The following is a 6,638-nucleotide window of genomic DNA, read 5'->3' on the forward strand; positions in this document are numbered from 1 at the left end:
TTGCAACATTTAAGAGGCATTTGGATGGGTATATGAATAGGAAGGGTTTGGAGGGATATGGGCCGGGTGCTGGCAGGTGGGATTAGATTGGGTTGGGATATCTGGTCGGCATGGACGGGTTGGACCGAAGGGTCTGTTTCCATGCTGTACATCTCTATGACTCTAATAGCAGTAAGCTGGCTGATCAGTTAGTCACCAGTCCCACGGTGCTGTCGGTGACCAATCTTTCTGAAAAAGGATTTCGACCCCTTCCTCTCACAAACGGATCTGCATTATTCTAAGTGTGACTTTATATCTTTTCACGGATCCTCTTTTCCCTGCATTTCTTACCAGCTTCTTGGTGAACATTTGTCTGTGAAGTACTGAGATTGTCCTGCTGATGTTTCAATGGCTGTTGCAGCCTACAGCTGTTGGCGATCTACAATGCTATCCTTGTTATGGGAATCTCCATATGAAATTCTAATGTAGGCCACTGCTAGTTGTTGGCACTACCAAAACTGTTCAAACTGTTTAAAAGTAGATGTCTTGGTTTATTTTATGTTTATTTCTATTGTGTAATAAATTTCCGTCATATTGATAAAACCAAATCTGCAGCCTTATGTGTTTATGCTTCAGTGAAAGACTGTCGCGTTAAGTTGAAAATAAATCAAACCAGACTTCATTCTGGGACCAGATTTGCCCAGTGGTCCTTTGTCTGTGCTGTGGGTAGTGACTTCCTATTTATTAGAGTAGAGTTGAACGTTGCTGAGTCAAACCAGAAGAGGCACTTGTCTTAGGTGAAAGATTGGTTGATTGAATATTAGCAATAAGAACAGTTGACTTTGCTATCGGGCATAAATACGAAGGACTTGCAGGGCTGTCGAGAAAACATAGGCTCCTCACAAAGGTTAATGTAGAACTGTTGTCTCCTCCCAGACAGAGAGTGTTTATGCTGTGTTATCAAATTGAACAGAGTTAACACAGTCATTAATTGTTTCAGAACCTTTGCTTTTTACACCAAGCCCTCTATGACACTCCAGTCAGGTACAAAGGGTCATACCAAAAAAGTGTGGGTATAACATATTGTTGTGGTCTCAGTTAATCTTCCCACTGGTCAAGTCAGGTCCCAGAATAAAGTTTGGTTTGATAGACCTTTATTTTCAATTTAACGTGACAGTTTTTCACTGAAACATAAACACATAAGGCTGCAGAATTGGTTTTATCCATAAGACAGAAATTTATTACACAGTAGAAATAAACATAAAATAAACCAAGACATCTACATATAACAGTTTTGAAAAGTTTCAAAACATACAGCAAAATAAATTTCCTTCTGTTCCCCAATATCATTATAGTTACTCTGAAACCCAGATTAATTATTTCACTATCAAATCTATAAATTCACTGTAACAACTTAGTCCTGGTCAAACGAGATGTAAGGCCTTTTCTTTTAACTACTCACAACTGAGAGCTTAGACTTCCTTGGTCATTAATATTCTGCAGAGTTCTAACCAAACATTCCTGGTCTAAAACTTTCACAAACTACACCCTGTCACTGGAGGAACTTGTAGCTTACTATTAGCATAATGTCCTTTACTAGGAGAGACTATTTATGCCTCTGACCCTAGTAAAGGTCTCCATTAGCCTGTAGATATTTCCTAATCAATCTGTTCAGGCAGATTATGATACAATCCTGTGGAGAAAGTGAGGGCTGGAGATCAGAACTGAAAAATGTGTTGCTGGAAAAGCGCAGCAGGTCAGGCAGCATCCAAGGAGCAGGAGAAGGGCTAATGCCCGAAATGTCGATTTCTCCTGCTCCTTGGATGCTACCTGACCTGCTGCGCTTTTCCAGCAACACATTTTTCAGCTATGATACAATCCTGGAAGAGGTGGGACTTTAACTCAGGTCTCCTGAATCAGAGATAAGGACACAACCACTGCATCAGAGAGCCCCCTATCATGTACAAATATGTTTTGTTGATATTTCACACCTCGAGAGCAGGTGAAACTTTAACTTAGACCATCTAGTTGAGAGATTGGGACACTATCGGCGCACCACATAATTCCTTCATTAGTCGGTTAAATAATTCTCTAAACCATGCTTAGCTGTGATACATCACATGAATTGAGTTAAAATTAGGATTTCTATTTCAAACTTCTGGAAAGAGTGATGTGAACCAGAGCAGAGCCGAAGAATCAGCAATGTAAGATTCTTTTTCAACCAATGCAAGAAATTAAAAACTCATTTAGTTTGATATCTCTACCAGGGAAAATATTGGAAACATTAATTAAAGATGGTGTTACTAAATAGAAGGATGGAGCACAAGTAATTGGATGCAGGCCACATGAATTTCAAAAAGGAATATTGACAGACTTGACTTTGAGGATTTAAAATTCAGCTCTGGCCATTGAGAAATGAAATCTGGAAGTGGTTTCTCACACGAATACTACTGAAGATGTAAAACTCTCCCACACCACTTCAGGTAGCTGCAAAGTTTTAAAGACCTAATATCAATAGCGTTTTGTTCAGAAAGGGATATAATTTAAGAGTGGAGTTAAATTGAATTTGAGGTACAGATGATTTAATTGAATGGCAGAACAGACCTGAGGAGATGTCCTTCAAAGGAGGTGAAAGATATGTTGAGCCGGGAAATACTGTGCATATAGAAGTACATACTCTCTGGCAAGGTATTCCAAAGGGACTTGTTGGATGCGATTAAGAGCTACTTTGTATAGCATTCCCCATGTCAGATGCTTGTTGGGGACATGTCAGCCTTGGCTAAATATGTAGCACTGATTCTGGGTTGGAGACACATTCTGGGACATGAGGACTAGAAGTTGCTGACACTTCAGTGCAATAATGACAGAGTGCTGCATTGGCAGGAGTGTTGCATTTAAGAGCAGGCTGTCCATTCAACTCCTCCAGCCTGATTCATCATTCAATTATGTTAGCGGCACCTCAAAGTCATTTACTTCCGTTGACTAATGAAAATCTGTCGACTTCATTCTTTAACGTTTCAATTGACAGAGCTCTGTGGGAGAGTTCCACATCATCATCACCATGTGGGGATGACCGACTCCGCACTTAAAGTCCTCAAAGACTTCGATCAGGTTTGTCAAGTATAATATACCTTCTGGAAATCCATATTAGCTGTATTAGATTAGATTAGATTCCCTACAGTGTGGAAACAGGCCATCTGGCCCAACAAGTCCATACTGACCCTCCTAAGAGTAACCCAACCAGACCCATCCCCCTACATTTACTCCTGACTAATGCACCTAACACTATGGGCAATTTAGCATGGTCAATTCACCTGACCTGCACATCTTTCGATTGTGGGAGGAAACCAAAGCACCCGGAGGAAACCTGCACAGATACGGCTGTGTTCAATTATTTCCCCAATTTATTGGAGAATCTGTTTTGAATAGAGCAGGGCAACAACCTCTATTGGTCTGGTCCACATTTATCCCTCAATCTCCAGTGCAAAGGAAAATAACAGGTTACTACATAGAATCATTGAGTCATACAGCACAGAAACAGACCCTTCGGACCAACCAGTCCAGGCCGAACATAATCCCAAACTAAACTAGCCCCACCTGCCTGCTCCGGGCCCATATCCCTCCAAACCTTTCCTATTCATGTATCCATCCAGATGTCTTTTAAATTGTAACTGTACCCCACATTCAACACTTCCTCAGGAAGTTTACTCCACATGTGAACTACCCTCTGTGTAAAGAAATTGCACCACATGTCTTTTTAAAATGTCATTCCTCCTACCTTAAAAATGTGCCACCTAGTTTTGAAATCCCCCATCCTAGGGAAAAGACAGTCTATATCCCTCATTATTTTATAACCTTCTATCAGGTCACCTCTCAACCTCCTACGCTCCAGTGTATATGGCTGTCTGTCAGAATTTGCTGTGTACAGATTGGCTTCCACTTCCCTACTTCACTATAGTGTAGCAGCCTCCTAGCTGCTAAAACACAGATACATTGCTACCTTGGTCAAACAACAAGGACTTCTGAGTACATTGACCAGTAAAACTCTGAAATCCCAAAGCCCACAACAGACACAGGGAAAATACAGCATTCAGGGTCTAATGATATTAGTATAATGTAAAAGGCACCAGTTATCCTAGACAGACATATCCTCCACAACATATCCACCAAACAAAGGAGGGTCCAGATGGAAAGGCACTGAGTCCTGCTACTAACAGTACAAACTAACACTAATACGCCATCCAAATGATGGACTCTTTTTAAGTGAGTTTCCTTGATTGGCCAGAATTATAGAAAATCCATTTCAAACAGTATAAAAACAAGGATCGCTGGCAGACTGCTCTCTTGGACCTCCTAAGGAGACCAGCATGGCCAACGGCTGAGAGCTGCTGACAGTCTGGAGAGAGAGAGAGAGAAAGCAGCTTGGCATTCCCACAGAGACAGAGAGAGAGAAGGCTGTACAAACCTACAAGAGTCTTGGGAAGTGTTGTAAGCTTAAGGGACCAAATAGGATTAGAGGTAGTATTGTTTTGTAGTAAAAGCTATTGTAACTGGTTTCTTAATAAAGTTGGGCCCGTTTTGCATTGCTACTGGCTTGTGTTTGTAGTGATTTGACAACTTTGACATTGTGGGACACCTGGGCAAATTCTTTCATGACATTCTGGTTAGATTTGCCTAACTTGCTTTAAGGAGGAACTAGATAATAGTGACTATACGTCAAAACTACTTCATTGACAACAAAGTGTGATGGGTGTCCTCATATTGTAAAAGGTGCTCTAACAATGCAAAACATTTCTTGTTTGCTATTCCTTTAGCTAGACACTTCTCTCACTTCCAGTCGTGATCTCCTTTCCATTAAAACAGCTCATCTGTGATCAGCTCCCAGGCCTAGCTCCACACGTATGAGTGTGGGGGCAAACAGCTAGATGGCTAGACTATGATGGGGTGGCACGGTGGCTCAGTGGTTAGCACTGCTGCTGGGTCTCAGGTTCGATTCCAGCCTCGGGTAACTGTCTGTGTAGGGTTTGCACAAACTCCCTGTGTCTGCGTGGGTTTCCTCCCACAGTCCAAAGATGTGCAGGTTAGGTGAATTGGCCATGCTAAATTGCCCATAGTGTGAGGTGCATCATTCAGAAGGGGAATGGAGTCTGGGTGGGTTACTCTTCGGAGGATCGGTGTGGACTTGTTGGGCCAAAGGGCCTGTCCCCACTTTGTAGGGAATCTAATCTTCTGATACCCATGGTGCAGGTTCAATCCTTGTGATAGTTTGTGGAGGTCTGTCTTGCATTGTGATTGCGGAAGGGTATCCCACAAGCTGTATATAACTCAGTTCTGAAGAAGTATCATTGGACTCAAAATGTTAACTCTGCTTCCTCTCCATAGATCTTGCCGGGCCTGCTGAGTTTCTCCATCAATTTCTGTTTTTGTTTCAGACCTCCAGCACCTGCAGTTCTTTGATTTATATCACTCATTAGTTTCTCTACTGGGCAGAGTTGCCTATGGTTGTTTGTGAGCTCTGGCTATTTAAATGTGACATGGCACAATGGCTCAGTGGGTGAGCACTGCTTCCTCACAGCACCAGGACTCCAGGCTCAAATCCAACCTCAGGTGACTATCTGTGTGGGAAATGCACATTCTCCCCAGTCCTGCATGGGTTTCCTCCTACAATCCAAGGATGTGCAGGTTAGGCGGAATGGCAAAGCTAAATTGCCCCACAGTGTTTAGGAAAGTGCAGGCTAGGTGGATTAGACAAGGGAAATGTTGGATTACAGGGATTGGGTGGGATGCTCCTCAGAGGGTTAGTGTGGACTCTGCTTCCATGCTGTAGGGATTCTATGATAGATGCCCTCACCTGCCAGTAAGAAGCCCCATTATATCATTATGATCACTGCAATGAGATTTATTCGTCACTGAGATAGCTCTGGCAGTTTCTTGAATTTGGTTACATATCTCACCTTGGCTCTCCAGGCCTGATTCCACCTAAACTAAGGTTCTCCATCCTCCAACATTGTCCAAAACACTGCTGCAAGCAAACCCAGGAGTTAAAAACAACTCTGCTCTTCACTTTAAATGTCCTTCTTCATGAGTTACAAAAATATTGAACTTCAGCAAAGCAAGCTCTGAGACCCAATCAGCTAATGGAGAGCATCGTCTGTGGCTGATTGTGGGGAAAGGTGATGTTCTGTGAACATGGGTGTGGCAGATGACCAATGACAAAAGTGAGGACTGCAGATGCTGGAGATCAGAGTTAAGACTAAAGTGGTGCTGGAAAGGCACATCAGGTCGGGCAGCATCCGAGAAGCAGGAATATCAATACTTCGGGCAAAAGCCCTTCATCAGGAATGAGGGTGGAGAGATAAATGGGAGGGGAGGGGGGGTGGGGCTGGGGAGAAGGTAGCTAAGAGTGCAATGGGTAGATGGAGGTGGGGATGAAGGTGATAGGTGGGAGAGGAGGGTGGAGTGGATAGGTGGGAAGGAAGATTGGCAGGTAGGACAGCTCATGAGGATGGTGCTGAGCTGGCAGCTTGGAACTGGGGTAAGGTTGAAGAGGGGAAATGAGGAAATTGGTGAAGTCCACATTGCCAGTCTGTTTCAGGACATGGTTGAAGAGCCTCAGGGCAGAGGAGATGAAGTGGGGGTTGCAGTGACAGAGAGAGACT

The sequence above is a fragment of the Chiloscyllium plagiosum genome, chromosome 5 (genome assembly GCF_004010195.1).
Source record: "Chiloscyllium plagiosum isolate BGI_BamShark_2017 chromosome 5, ASM401019v2, whole genome shotgun sequence".
Classification (NCBI taxonomy): domain Eukaryota; kingdom Metazoa; phylum Chordata; class Chondrichthyes; order Orectolobiformes; family Hemiscylliidae; genus Chiloscyllium; species Chiloscyllium plagiosum.